Consider the following 16,299-nt stretch of genomic DNA (forward strand, 5'->3'; position numbering starts at 1 on the left):
AATACAGGAAACTGAGTTGTCACGTGATAACCACACAAGCCGTTTTGTGGTCAACAAGTTTTCTGCGTAACAATGACGATTGAGTGACCTTTATTTAAAGATTTTTTTACAGTGGAGTGGATACGTATAACAGGTGACCTCAAGCTACCCTATGTCTTGGCTTCTGCTTCATGGAAGGTATTATAAAACTCAAGTTGCGTGGCTATGCTAACTAACTGAGTAGTGAGTTAAATACTTAGAGTAATAAGTAGTCAGTATAGTGTACTGGTAGTTGTGTATGCCAAGTAGCACTTTCATTACATGGACGCTCTAAATAGTGATTGAGCCTTGAGCTAATAATGTATGGCATTGTTATCAGGTGGTTACAAATCAACCAAGCTTACCAACCAATGCCTGTAACCTTACCAGTTATCTGCACATGGGACAATGTTGGGATTTGAACTTTGATTAGTACAAATGCCTGCTTTGTGCTGTTGCCGTATAGTATAGGTGAAGTGACATAGCCAACCTGACCGATTAGAACATTGGCTTGGTAATTGCAGGTTTCAGGTTCAATGCCCCCCCCCCCCCCACTCCAACTGTAAGTTGCAGTTTCCTTGAGCAAGAGACCTACCTACTATGACTGTATAACTTGGACTTGGGGAAGCTAGTGTCACTTAGTGGTGTTGGGGTTATGAGTTCCATGAGCATTTACCGGTTGCTTGCAAAATGTAAAAACAAAATCACGTGCACATTTCACTTGACGAATTTCTGATGAAAATTTGTGTTCTGCCTATCATATGACAATCAGAATACTTATACATCATGTTTTGCTGGCAAACTGTTAACTACAATCCTTGCTATATAGTTCAAGATATTCATATCACAGGTCACATGTTTGATCATGTATTTGTTCTTATACATTTTTGCAAAATTGGCAAAAGCATGTCCAGTGTCCCAGATGATTGAATTTCACGGCTTGTGTTGTACTCTTCTTGATGCTTTTCATGAGCTCTGTACAATGTTCTTCATTTCATTGTTTAATAGCAGTGTTGCACACAGAATGTTTGGAAATTATGCCTGGTATTCATTTGATACCTGGCATTTGTTTAGTTGAACAATTACTTGTATCCTCCATATTTTGTTGTGCCTTATACTGATTTTTTTATTTTGCAGAGTATTAAACAAGATGTCACAGAATTCACCAGTTTGAACAATCCTGATGTAAGTGTATTATTTGTTTAATATAGACCATGTCCAGTCTTTGGACATGGTTTTATATAAATAAATTGAAAGTGTTGATCGTACACAATATGATCATCCTAAAGTATCACAAGAACACTGTAGTAATAGTCTTAACTTATCGAACGATCCCTTCACTATGAGTATTTAATATTTTCCCAACATGTAATGTTGTAGATTTTGCTTTCAAATTAATGGTGACCACATCCTCAGTAGCAGGTGGCTAGTTTCCAGCCCCTAGTATGTGGGGGGGGGGGGCTTAAATTAAGCTCCTTACTAAAGTCACCTCCATATAAATTGCAATCACTGGGTATTTGTGGTGTGTAATCTTATTTAATTTTTGGCGATGTAAAAGTACTACTACCTAGGAACATGCGTTTACTGCTTAATTTGGTGCAGTCATAAATGGAACTACCTGCTATAACTTTGGTTGTGAATTGTCACATTTGTACATTGGTGTGCTTTAATGTATATTGACATGGGTGTAAATGAGTGATACTTGCATGATTTATCTGTTCACAACCTATAACAAAGTCCAATTCATAATTTGTAGCGAGAGTATATAATAGAAACCTAGAGTACTGAACAGGTGTATTACCCATGTAATAGTATTGCTCACACACACACACTGTTGATGTATCTCAATTATTGCTCCCCCTGATCACATGCTGTTGTAAGTGTTAACTCGTGTTTTATGCGATTGTTATTGAGTTCCATTTGTGCTGCTGTTACGGAGTTTACACCCATGATATATGATTGCGTGAAGTAACATGGATATTTTAGTAATTGTTTGTTTATAGTGCCATTAAGGGTTGCCGTATTTAGCCCAATTCGGCCAGTGGAAACATGATAGCATTAATGGGGAAATAGCTAATGTTAAAGTTCTGGCATCGCTAAGTAGATCCCTGAAGGTGTGGCAACACTCTCATTTGTGCAACCATCGTTTTAGCGAACTGGGGGTCCTTACTACACTTTCCTTGTACAATAACTGTTGAATACTTTGTTGAATAACACAGAAAACTGGCGAACAAAGGCCCGTTGCCACATACACATTTCCAATTACCATTTCACATAAATGAACAATTACTGAAATATCCATGTTATTATATGTGATCATTAATCACAGGCTAATACACCGTTCGACACTCTTGGTTTCTATTATATACTGTACTCTTGTTTGCAGCTAGCATATAATATTTTAAACATCCATTACTCATTGCAAGGAGTGTTTTGGGTTACCTTAGACAGGGACTATGGCATTTATCATTAGTTTCCAACAACTCAACATGTTGACTGGAGAGTCTGGTTCACAAAATCACCTACATATTGTGTGATTTTTAGTTTAGAGAAGCAACTGCTTTCACAAGTAGTGAATGTTCTTCATATTACTGTAGGTGCTAGTGGCACAGAGATGCTTGTATTGTTGGGGTGCCATGTAAAGTCCTCAAGATACCACTGAGGTAAGTCCATTGTCACAACGTTTTAGTGAACGTATACACCATATAGACAATCAAATCATCAATCAAACATCATCACTTGTTAAGTTCATTCAGTACAGGCTAGTAAGGATGATGTATGTAGATTGACATCTCCTGCTAAAATTCTTACTCAAAATTTACTTGCCTGCATTGGGTAGGCAAAATCAAGCCCAAATGTGTCTTCAGAGTGATCTGAAATGCTTCTGAGAAGTTATTAAATCTTAAATTTGCATTGACTAAATGATGGCTTCAGCCAAACACAACTTAAGGCTCAGTTTCTTTACTGCTGGGAATTATTTGGGCCTAAAATGGGCTTATGCCTACCATCACAGCTGCAAGATTATGTGCATTGTCGAATTACCTTTTATCTAATTCCCTACTCCACTGTTCTAGAAGTGTCAATTTGTGGGTTTGTGATGGCTTCCCTTGCTGATTTGATTGTGTTCTGTGATCCCTACCAAAACTTTAGCTTCTGTCCCTACTCAACTGAAAAAGTTTCTTAACTCCTCTTTTACATTCCTTACAGGTATCTACTGTTCGAAGGAGCTACTGCATGCTGTCTGCACTGAAGGTTATGGGAAGACACAACGCACAATTAGTTTATATATAAAGTGTGTATACATTCTAATTGCCTACTGTTTGTCACTTTAGAAAATGAGTTGTGGATGTTATTACTTGTTCATACCTGTTGCATGTTGTAAAGTAGGTCCGCTATGCTGTAATGATTCTTAACTTGCTGAATTTCAATATGCAAATTTATCACCTCAACAATTTCCTGTTGCACTCACTTAAAATCATTGGATCAGAGTTTTACCTTCAACTTTTCCTGTAAATATTAAGATTTTATCCATTGATATGCTACATCCAAATCATGAACAAAGTCAGCATAGCTCGGCAATATACGTAAGTGCAAAACTGTTGGAAAAAATTGATTCTAAGACTTTGGTCTGTCAGGCTATACTGTAGTACGAAGCAGCCAGACAAGATGAAGACTGGTGGATGCTCATCCTGGACTGTGGACTGGCAGACCTTGGTCTGTGAGGGGAGAATTGGTAGGTGGAGTAAGCTTAACACAAAATGAGCATGGAAAGGCACTAGTAGATTTTCTGTGAAAAAGAAGATATGAGAGGTATAGAAAAGGCAAGACTTGCAAAACAATTATTTAGAGACATGTAATTTCATCAAATGTACTATCTGCACATTCACCAGATGTGTGACCTTAACACTTGGGGCATAAAAATTCTGACTATGTACACAACATAATTCATACACAACTATCTATTCCATCTATGTTACGGTGTTGGAGGTGTTGGAACTACACACCAGTCAAAAAATTTACCTAGGCTCAAACAAAAACAGGCCACAGGCCCCAATACTGAATAGCATTGCAGTCAGTTTTATTAGATATATGGTTCATATTGTATAAGTATAGAGAGACAATAGCAATTACAATACCAACATGAGGGTTAATATTCTTGCTGTGGTAAATATTATACTGATCAACATTTGAGTGCGTGTTGCAAACTAAAATCCCACGTCTATATATTATAGATTATTCCACAAATACCTATGTAAAGTAAAGAACAACACTGGTACTGTAGATAGCTAGCTACAATCAAATTGTCAGTTACACAAATTTACAACTTTACAGATTGATTGCTGCCTTAAGCTTGACCCTATCTGGACATCATCACCAAAGGTTCTTCACTGTAAAACTGGGAAGTGTTGAATGAGCACACCTGCAATCACATAAACTTCTCACCTCCTGGAATATAAATAACAATAGTGATTACTAGTGTACATAATACAAACAGTACTGAGGAGTCCTCAGAAAAGTTGGGTGGGTTTTCAGTGGGGACCAACTATAACTCACAATATTTATTGGTACCTCCAAGTCACACGACAGCATCCAGACTTGCATGGCCTGACTACTTACTCTCCATCACAATGCTTCATATGATGCCTAGCATTTAGTGCCTACTCTGAAAGACTGGTTAGTACAGGCCTGATGGATGCTGATTTTCACACTTCCAGCGAATCCAGCCACATAGTGACCTTTATAAAACGTAAACATTTTGCCTTCATGCAGAAGCACACAAGCCTAACTGCCTGTATAGCCAGTAGTGATCGCTTCTTGGAAAACAGTTCGTCTCCAGTTAAGTAATATAATAGTGCATTCATGGGGTAACCAAATGAGCAGCCAGTCCAGACTGTTCAAGATGCTTTTAATCATAGATATTATATGAGGTAATGATGATATAGAAGTGGTCTGACCATGCGAGATGAAATGTCGTGACTTGAACGTGTAAATACAGGGAAGTGTATAAAATTCCAAGAAAAGTTGGATCCCGCAGGTCCTTGGTCCCAGGGTTCAGCACATAATATACACCTTGGGTGGGGATAGTGCTGGTTTGTAATTAGTATCACCCATTTCTGCTTATGTTAATATAACTGAAAGTAGCTACGTATAAAACAAAATAATAATAATATTTACAACCAAAGTTATATAAACAAATGTCTCCATGTACTATATAACCACAAATTAATAAATATCATGTTCCTTGCTACTGTAAAGATAGTTTTGAGAGGTGCCATTCAAATGACAGTTTGGGCCTTGGCATCCTTCTGGCTCAGCAGGAAAGAATGATGTAAATATCGTTGCGTTAGTCTGTGTGTATGGGGTGAGGAGGATAGATGTATGATTTTCTTTACAAATTTTAATGTTACATTTTCTAAAGAGCCAACACAGCCTCCTTCAGTTTTGTTGTTTTCTTCCTTTATTTTAAAGCCTAGTTGGTGCCCACCCCACTTTAATTATCATTATACAGAGGTTGGTAACACTACATAAAAGCCCCACTCAAAACTAGTTTGTTAATTGCATAGTGTATCTGGAATTTTACCACATAAGCACCTCGATAGTCACAATACAACACTAGCAAGCAGGGGTTGTTGTATCCAGATTGCACTTTGTGTCAGCATTTTTTTTGTTAAACCACTTATAATTAGTTTTCCAAAATGAAATCTATAAAATAGTGTTTCGCTTGTAACATTGTAACACTAACTAGGTATATACTTTAAACAAGTGACCACACTTCACATTATCCACTCATTTTAGTTACCAGAAAACAACTATTTGTATTTTTAATAGTCCTAAATTGTTTCCTTCCTCCTCTGATCATACTACTGGCAACGTTTGTAAAAAAAGCACTGGATAGACAGTTATTGGCACTGAGGTTACTTTATCCACAACTACAAACTTATATAGGTAATGTAAATAACCATCACTTAAATCAAGCTCCCTACTAAGGACACCCAATTCAGTTCCATGTAACTTAGAGTAGATGGGTATTCCTTGTTATGGAGTATGTGTAATCTAGAACATGGTCCTCTTAACATGCACAACACATACTCCATTATTTTGAGAGAAAGAAATTCTTTATCATTCTATGCTGGGAAGATTTTTAATGCTTATAGTGAAGATACGTTTAACTGTTAACCATTACAAAGTGTCCAGAATATGCAGGTGTCCTTACTTTCAAGTACCCTGATTAACAAATTCCACGATACATCTATACCATATTTCGTATAAAAGTCACATGCAAATAAACGCCTGTCTCGATTATAAGCCAGGGAGTTTCCAGCACACTTTGAAAATAAATACTGGGGCCTATCTGATACATTTACAGGCTGTGTGTCAGTACTGCTAAGAAGGAGATACAAGACCAGGCTTTTATATAAAGAAATACTGTACGGTAGTAATGACATTTAGAATAGTTGGATCGATCAACTTTTTTTACATAACCATATTCATGACTGCATATAGTTTATAGTAAAATCACAAACACTTACATCAGGATTGCCCAAGCTGGTGAATTCTGTGACATCTTGTTGTAATACTCTGCAAAATAAAACAATCGGTATAAGATTGACGTGCACAACACAATTGGGAGGATACAAGTAATTGTTCTACTAAACAAACGTCAAGTATCAAATGAATACCAGTCATAATTTCTGAACATTCTGTACAACAGTGCTATTAAATGACAAAGTGAAGAACGCTGTATAGCGTTCATGGAAAACATCAAGAAGAGTACAACACAGGCCATGAAGTTGGTTTTCTGTATGTATGTATCATTGTATGTTTGTCAGTTTTGTTCTTGTATTTACCTTGCCGTTCCCACACAAATCTTTTACTACGATCTGATTGTGGTCGCACAAGACCGAGGTCGCACATACTGTAAGTTAACTCTACTTATTGTGTTTTCTCATTTATAATAATGATGGTTCTCTCTCTAAATAAAGTGGCTAGCTACAGAGACCTCAAACCTGAATTCAACTGAGTTATTTTATTTTTAACTAACCGGCCCTAATGGCACTCCCTTCCACCCACACGTCTCAGGGCTATGAAGAAGCTAGAAAAAATTTCTTTAAAACTGTTAGCGTAAAAAGGGGTAGATTCCTACAGAAAAGGATACCTACAAAGACCCACAGACCTACTAGGGGCCATGCAGCTGCAGTGGTGGTACAGCGGTAGAACATGGCTTCAAACCTGAATGTGTGGGTTCAAGTCTCAGTCGCATCACACTTTTTTTCTTCTTCGTTTCTTGTGTCACGATTTTTTCTAAGTTTTTTTTTTTTAAATAGCAATGACCAGCTAAATATCAACAGCCTTTTTTTATTTCACTGAGCCAAAAAAGCGGTGAGGCTCTGGCCTCACTGGTCGCACCTACCCTTGAATACCATCGAAATTAGTGTTCTTGGCCATTATTTACAATCATTACTGTCCTCACTGTGTAATGCTCTAGGCTAAACTGTGTTAATCTCACAGTCTCAGTGTAGAAAGTTACTTGATGAAGCTGATGGATCATCTATTACTGCATCTAGAAGAATATAATTTTTAGCAAGGAACTGTGCCGAGTGGTCAGTAGAAACATAGGACTATTTGTTTATTCAACGTTATTTGTTTATTTTTGTGTGTGTTTTATTGTAATTTCACTCCTTGCCACGCCCACCTTATGGTCTTCCATGTTGTGGTAACATATGCCAGAGGGCACACCACACTTTCAGTTACTGTATACATGTATTATTTTCATCATCATTGATGGTTATTCTCATAAGTCTTTACCTTAATAATTCATAAACACATTCATCAAGTTCCACATGACAAGCCAAGTATTTGGGAGTTTATATTGATGATAACATTTTCTTGGAATTTTCATGTTAATTTCATATGCAATAAAGCAAACAATGTCCAAGCATTTCTACAACGTAACTTGAGACAGTGTCCATTAAGTGTAAGAGAAAGATGCTATCATACTAGTAGCTACTTTAGTGCAACCAATATTGGAGTATGCCTGTGTAGCTGTTTGGTTGCCCTATACCCTGAGCAACATTGATAAGCTAGAGGAAGTGCAAAGAAAAGCAGCAAGGGCTTGTGCGTAATGATTTCTCTAGTGCCACTCACATGTTAAACACTATGCAGTGGTCAACACTTTAAGCTAGAAGGGACAACCTAAGACTGACAATGATAATATGTAGAAAATTGTTAGTGATCTTGTTTAAACTGATACAGGGAACTCTCTCATCAGGAATAATTTACCTACCAGAGGCAACTTGAAATATGTATATACATTCAAGGAACCATTTACAAGAGTCAACTTGTTCAAATATTTCCTTTTATCCAGACACAATTAGCTAAACTGTGGAACAAATCAGGCCCATACCCAGGGGGGTTCCCTATTTTAAACCGGAAATTTTACTTTTACTGTTAAACAATCTTTTCGACTGTAATCTGTGTTTTAGCATTCATTACACGCCTTCCATGGCTTCTATATACCAGCTGAACTGTGTGTGGCATCCAGGTATTAACCATAGCTCTTCGATTAACCACTGATATAGCACTTCGAGGTCCACTTTAATGATGCATGAATATAGACAGTGATTTTCTCTCTATCACTAAGGCTTCTATAACCATACTGCATTGAGAGCTACCATATATTTTGATTAATTCCAATCGTAATTCATTAAATATTTTCTAATAAGAGCCTGGAATAGCAATGATGAACACCAGACTGGATGGACACCGCGACTGATAGACTTTTAACATCTTGATTCCTTCTGGCTTAACTTTTGAATCTTCTCTCCTCCACGATCAATGGTATGCTGAGTATCCTATGCCCCCTGAAGACCGCAGACATCTTCAACATGGTTGGGACAAACTGCTTTACGAACACCATTTTTCATCTCTTTTGGACTCTGCCTCTGATAATAAAACAAAGGTTCGTCTATTGTCAGTTTCCTCCTCAGAGTCTGGTGCATGGCTTGATGCTCTTCCTGTACCTTCCTTGGGCACTAAGCTGGATAATGAGTCTTTGAGGATTACTCTTGGTCTACGTCTTGGTCTACGTCTTGGTCTACATCTTGGTGTTCCCATCGTTGTCGAGCATAATTGTGTTTGTGGCAGTAAAGTTAGTGTTTTTGGAACTCACGGTTTGTCTTGCAGGCGTAGTGGAGGCCGTATTCCTCGGCATGCTGCAGTGAATGAAACTATTCATCATGCTCTGGTGTCTGGAGGTGTACCTGCTATTTTGGAGCGTGTTGGTGTTTGTCGTAATGATGGTAAGAAGCCAGATGGCATGTCATTGATTCCTTGGTCATGGGGCTTACCCTAGCCTTGCTCTGGAACTTTACCTGTTCAGACACCCTGTCCCCATCTAATTTACCTACTTCTGCAAGTGGTGCCAGCTGGCTGGCAAACTTGCAGAGCCAGAAAGTTATTCCATCATTTCACTTCTCCCCTCTATGTGTTGAGACCCTGGGTGCTTGGGGATCATATGCACGCTCATTAGTGAGGTGGATAGGTTCCTGGGTAATGGAACAGTCTGGTGATAACAGAGCCTCCCAATTTTTGATTCAGAAGGTTGCTATTGATGTTCAACATGGCAATGCTGCTTCTGTAATGACAACAATTCCTTCATCACAGGATTGGGCAGAGTTAGACTCTCTGCCCACTATTTGAGTGTTTATTATTGATTTATACTATTCTCTTTTATATTAAAAAAATAAAGGCTTTTAACTATAACACAAGTAAGCCTGGCTTGTTGCATTCAATGATATGAATTCTAAAGTGTCAAGTGTGTGAGTCTGTCAGTTGTTTTCATTATGGTTATCATCATGGACCATGCATGTTTGGACAATGGTGGAATGTACGGCTTAGTTTATAGTTCAAACGAATCAGTCTTAGAAATGATGGGGTGTACATGCACTACAACCATATTTTAATCTCTTGTTTGCATTAGTGTGCGATGGGCCCATTTTGAGAGGAATTTGTGTCAACACAATGATGTGTGAGAAGTTTATTTAATCAGTGTATGCATTTCTGCAGTAATTTTAAGCAATTTGAGACTATTCTCAAGACATTGAATACTAAACTTTCTCAGCATCTGGGGTCTGTGCCCCCAGATCCCCGCATTTGGGATCGCCTACTACTTCAATTTAGAACCCCTCTTTTGAAATTCCTGTGTACGGGCCTGCACATTACATAATTAACTGCACAACACTGCAAAATTTTAATAATTTAATTAACAGTACACACACATGATGCCTGCACTCGCTTGCTGACCTGCTTGTCAAGTTTTGTATATTGCAATAAATACATAAGTATCACTCAATTCAATGCTGAGTCGAGTGGAAGCCATAAATCTTGAGACTTCCAAAATTCTAAGTAACCAATGAGATTCTATGTCACTTTTAATTTGGAGGTTTATAGTAGCTCTATATCAATAAGATGTTGTAGTCAACAAGATCAGATTACAGTAAATGAAAAATGTCTCTGTAGCTCACACTTCAGATATAAAAGCGAAGTGGAAGATATCATAGATGTTTGCTGTAGAAGGCTAACATGTTTGTGGCTTGTAGTCAACGATTTCATTACTAACGTAGACACAAGTCTCTACTAGGTAACTTCTTCTAGTTGATCTCTCTACAGGGTGACTTGTTTGTAGCTGAACTATCTACAGGGTGATTTGTTTGTAGCTGAACTCTCTACAAGGTGATCCTTCCAGCTGAACTCTCTAAAGGTGATCTTTTCGTAGCTGAACTCTCTACAGGGTGATTTGTTTGCAGCTGAACTCTCTACATGATGGTTTCTTTGTAGCTGAACTCACTGCAGGGTGATTTGTTTGTAGCTGGACTCTCTACAGGGTGATCTGTTTGTAGCTGAACTCTCTACAGGATGGTTTCTTTGTAGCTGAACTCTGCAAGGAGATTTCTTCAAGCTAATCTCTCTACTGCAGGGGCGGATCCAGAGTTTGGAAAGAGGGGGGGCACCTTGCTGAAAAACAGTTGAAGACCAAACAAACAAAAAAAAAAAGGTCACAACAATATAGCTATAGTTATCCTTACCAACTATATCACGTCTGTTATGTAAAATAAAATCCTATTTATAGTTTCATAGGTATAAGCTACACTGCCTCATGAACATTGTGACTGCTTTATTAGAGTAATTGACTGCTCTATTAGAGTATCTCGATCTTGTATGCAATTTCTTGAAGAGGGGGGGGCATTTGCCCCAAATGCCCCATCCTGGATCCGCCATTGTACTGGGTGACTTGTGTCTAGGTGAACTCTTTACAGTGTGATTTGTTTGTAGCTGAACTCTCTGCGGGTGATTTGTTTGTATCTGAACTCTCTACAAGGTGACATTTTCTAGCTGAGCTCTCTCTTGTTTCTAGCTGATCTCTCTACAGAGTAACTTGTTAGTAAAGCCGAACTCTTTGCAGGGTGGATTTTGGTTGTTAAACTCTCTGCATGAAGACTTGTTTGTAGTAGAATTCTCTACAGAGTGAATTGTTTGTAGCTGAACTGTCTACAGAGTGCATGACTTGTTGATAGCTGAACTCTCTTCAGTGTGACTTGTAATAATTATCTAATCAAAAACAGCCAAGCTGTGAAAAAAGGTGCAGCCCCCAAAAAGGCCATGGTGAAAAAAGATGTGAAATCCAAGGTGGCAGCCAAGAAATGGCTGTGATGGTAGGTTAATGGCAAAAATTTTAATTACTACAATTCAGGTGAATTTGTGTTGCTTCCTCCACTAGGATTCAGCACCAAATTCACCTAAATAGTCGTAATTAAAAATTTTGCCATTAACCTACCATCACAGCCATTTCTTGGCCGCCACCTTGGATTAATTCACATCTTTTTCACCATGGCCTTTTTGGGGGCCGCACCTTTTTTTACAGCTTGGCTGTTTTTGATTAGATATCACTTCTTTTTGTATTTGTATATTGATAGGCTGGCTTTGGGGCTTTTTTAACCCATCTGTTTTTTTATTATTTACCACAGGGAGAGGAAAAGAACTTAAAGATGATTTTTAATACTTCAACTATTTTTGATTCTATTACATAGTAATTATACAAATTATATACATATATTTATTAAATGCTAATTATTCCCCACAGGATAATTTCTTTGCAGCTGATCTCTCTACTCGGTGACTTGAAATGTAGCTGAATTACAGGATGGTTTCTTTGTACCATGCCCTGTACTATGCGTGACATATTATCAATCAAAGCAGTAATAGTGACCTTCTTAATTAAGATGATGAATTATCTTGAGTTCTTTTCTTGTCCATAACAATAATACTTATGCATGTATATGGTTTTCCTCAAATTTGTGATATGTATGCATTAATATTATTGTTATGGACATGAAAAGGACTTTCATCATTTTAATGAAGAAGGTCACTATTGCTGTTCTGATTGATAATATGTCATGCATAGCACAGGCATGGTGTGTAACACATTTAGCCATTAGTGAACTTATCATGAACCATGGTTGTGGTTCATAATAGAGATCGCCTGTTTTTTTTTTGCTAAAATCCTAATAGAACACACACCTAAACACTATCTTAAGAAGCTCCCCAACCACAAAAGAAGCCTTAGAAGTTAATTTAGAAAGTATTGGTCCACTGGAAAATTTGAAGTCAAAAGGAACCAATATAAGCACTTTTTTAAAATAACTGCTTTTAAAAATAACTGCCGTTTTGTTCATCATCATCTTATTATTTTTTTCACAAGGCTAGAGCAAAATGTGAGTACTTTTGGGGATAAAAACTACATAACTTTCCTTCCTATGTCTTCCTTCACGTCCATGACCTATTTTTAAATGCATATTACAATGATAATACCCACTCTCAAGCAAATTGCTTCTTGTAGATTCACTTTGCCATTGATCTTGACTTATATTTTAGTCTCTGCAAGGTTAACCAATGTGTTTATTGTGTTAATAAGTATCCAATCTATTCATGTTAACACGTTCATCTAGAAACCCTAATTATTATCATTACCTATATTATTTTGACCACAGCATTAATTAAGTTCATACCTGGCAATACCTGCAGAGCAACAATGTTGTGTACCACTGCGTACTTGACTTACTGTGATCACATAGCTGCCTAAGTGTACTATACGCTAAATTAGAAGCCATATTATCACTGACCACAGCATGCTATACACTGCATATAGTTGGATGTGTCAAAGCTGTACAGTACAAATTCAATAGTAAGGAAACAATACACTTATTACGCTGGTGTTTGCTAAGTCTGATAATATTAGCTGACTACTTAACAGCTACTGTACATGATGACTAACTAGATGTTTAGAACTGTGTAATATCAAGCACCACCAGCACCTCTTATTATCATGTTAGCTATCCATAAATGAATTTATAAAAAGTAAACGAACTAGTGTAAAAATAATTTTAAAACATTAAAGCATGGGAATAGAGATCGCTGAACAAAGTAAAGAAACAAGGGCCAAACCAGCCAGCATGTTAAAACACACTAGTCATATTATCATGAGTTGCTTTTATTAGTAAAGTAGGTATACTCGAATATAAGAAGTGAGTCTAAGTACAGCAATTGGTATAGGTGCATGTGAAATGCCTGGGCAAGTGGTCATTACTCTATTTTAATGAACAATTATTATAGTTATCTAGTGAAGCATACCTCCAGATCCCCTATTTTGCATTCACACAGCAAGTGCAGTACATTTTTTTTTTTTTTTTGCGGGCACATGTTACGTTTTCCTTGCATGAATTGAGCAAATGTAGATAGAGAAAAGTTGTTTAGCATAATTTTATTATATATGCATGTCATTATGGCTCATCTAAATCTTACAATTTCTCTTGTAATATTCATAGCTATAGGACTTTATGAGTAGTAGTATAAGGTTTGCTGATATAGAGTAATTCCCCATAGAGCAGCTAGCAATGTTTTAGTCCCCAATAGCCTTTTCTTCCCAGTACACTACTCAGTGTATAGGAACGCATTTCTATACATGTGCTGGAGTATGTGTGTGTACTTCTTCTTGCAGTAGCAGTTTTTGAAATTTGAAGGGTTAATGGTTTTGGTTTAGAACTTTGACGAATTGATGTTATTATCCATCAAAATTATAATATCTTTAGTTTCCTGTTATACAGTATAGATTCAATCCCCACTTTGGTCAGCTTTGGATCTTCCATATAGTGTATTTTACTGCTACCCACGTATTATAATCCTACAGTGTATATAAAGTGACATGCAAGGTATAAAGCCTGTTAGTGTAAATGCAAGGAGTCACACTAAGACATGATAAATGCATAAAAAGATCCCATGTAGACCCAATGGACAGGTGACTCATTCCATTTAGCAATATATATTATGTATACCATGAATATATTATGTAGCTATAAATGTTACATGCTTTTCTTATTACTAATTTGAGTAGTACAAGGCTTCCATGATCATTTGTTGGAGATAAATTGAATTGATCTACATCAATTAACTTATTAATTATAATAGATGAATGATCAGCTTATAACATACGTAGCTATAGTTACATGGACAATCATGCATTCTTAGCTACACTAATTAGCTAATATAGCCCTAAAAATCTGCAACTCACATTTCATAAACATTCTGCCCTGTACTGCATGTTTCCTGATCCCAGGATATTTTAGTATTCTTCCAGTAAAACATACAATTATGGTTTGCATCAGGTATCTGTTACATTCAAGTACACAGAAAATTTTGGAATTTTCAACTAGAGTAGGGACCATATAGTACAATTGATAAAAATGTACTGAACAAGTTGATGTTATGCTACTTTTAAAAGCCAGGCACCTATGCAATCAATATTATCCCATTCTAACTAGTTTATATATTCATGCTATTGTTATTATCAATCTAGGCCTGGGGCACATGCAACCAAGTACAACCACCAATGAGAGAATCTACTAATAGAGCATGTGAACAGTGCATGCATGGTCATCACAGTGTGTGTGGGTGGAAAAGATGCACATACACAGTAGCACATAACAGTAAACATAAGTGATGCATTTACAATCCTGAGTGCCTGCTACTATTATGTTGTCTTGATTACCCGACCATGGAAGACCACATTGTCACCGCTCCTGCATAATTCTCACAAGTCAAGGTGCAAGTGCATGTTCTCACATCTATTAGTATCGAATCCCATGCCTGCAAGCAAAACAGTCCATAATAATTAGTACCTCTACAAAATTTGCACCACTGATTCTCCTTGTGTAATATCAGTTGTTTAATGAAGATGGATAAGGGTACTGCATGGCTGCTGGAGTTGCCAAGAGCAGACCTTTCAACTATCTGTCACTTGAGTTAATTATAATTTGAGCTGGGACATATGTCCTAAAATGATCACATGATGCTATGGGTAGAATACATATTTGGATGTAAAAAATGATATTGAACTTTTAAAAAATCCATTCCACCATTCCAGTAGTCCATTCTACTGTTTATACACTCCCAAAAATAATACAAACAAACAAATACATAACAAACAAACAATCATGTTAACATGAAAACATACTCTTAATCTTGCAGAGCTTGCTGTCCACTGGAACCTGGTATCACCTGGCATCATCAGTGGCGACTTGGAACTCACCTTGGAACTCACTGTTCCCCCTGAAAACAACTTAGCAAATAAAGAAGCACTAGCCACCAACAATCAGTAGTCCTGTGGCCTTTCTCCGTGGTCGCTAACTTATCCTTCTACTGTGGTCATCGTAAATAACGAATCGAAGTAACCGGGTGTGGAACTTAATTACCTGCTTTGTACTGGGCATTATATAGAATTAGAGTAGATGCTGGTATTATGGGTTAGGGGGTGTTGTGGGTCACATAGCTTAAAATAAACTTTAAACGGTTGAATTAAGATGAAAGGGATGCTACCACTTTAGAGCAATATCATAAGCTAACCACAAATCCAATTAAGAGGTTATGCAGGACTTCAAACTATGTTACTATAGAAATACCATTCCAGATTAGCTATCTGTGCCCCTTACCATGTAGTAAGCAGGGCAAAGACATGAAGTGTATGTACTAAGTTAACTAAGGTGTTTTGACAATCTTTAGAGTTCCTGCTAGTATTTCCACAACATTTACCATAATTCAACATGAAATGATGACTTTACGAACATAGTGACTGATAATACCCCCATATGACTCATAATTCCAACACCTACATTACTTCAGTGAAAAGTCAAATGCCCAATACTTGGTATGTAAAATCTTAGGATAATGTAG

At 37.2% G+C, this 16,299-nt stretch overlaps 2 long non-coding RNA genes across 3 annotated transcripts in view; one reads left to right on the forward strand and one right to left on the reverse strand.

Annotated features, from left to right (window-relative positions):
- The first annotated feature begins 45 nt into the window (after positions 1–45).
- On the forward strand, positions 46–3,370 carry LOC136260922 (uncharacterized). Of its 2 annotated transcripts, none has more exons than XR_010703759.1 (4): positions 46–177; positions 1,156–1,203; positions 2,616–2,681; positions 3,226–3,370. It is a non-coding gene; the product is annotated as an uncharacterized lncRNA (long non-coding RNA). The 2 variants fall into 2 exon arrangements; XR_010703758.1 differs by having other exon boundaries at positions 54–222.
- An 835-nt stretch (positions 3,371–4,205) lies between these two features.
- Positions 4,206–16,299, reverse strand: part of LOC136262300 (uncharacterized) — an 89,530-nt gene continuing 77,436 nt past the window's right edge. The window contains exons 2-3 of the long non-coding RNA XR_010704175.1: positions 6,549–6,597; positions 4,206–4,464 (exon numbers count right to left, since the gene is read on the reverse strand). This is a non-coding gene — a long non-coding RNA (uncharacterized lncRNA). The remainder of the gene's footprint in view (positions 4,465–6,548; positions 6,598–16,299) is intronic.

Source organism: Dysidea avara, chromosome 7, assembly GCF_963678975.1.
Source record: "Dysidea avara chromosome 7, odDysAvar1.4, whole genome shotgun sequence".
Classification (NCBI taxonomy): Eukaryota; Metazoa; Porifera; class Demospongiae; order Dictyoceratida; family Dysideidae; genus Dysidea; species Dysidea avara.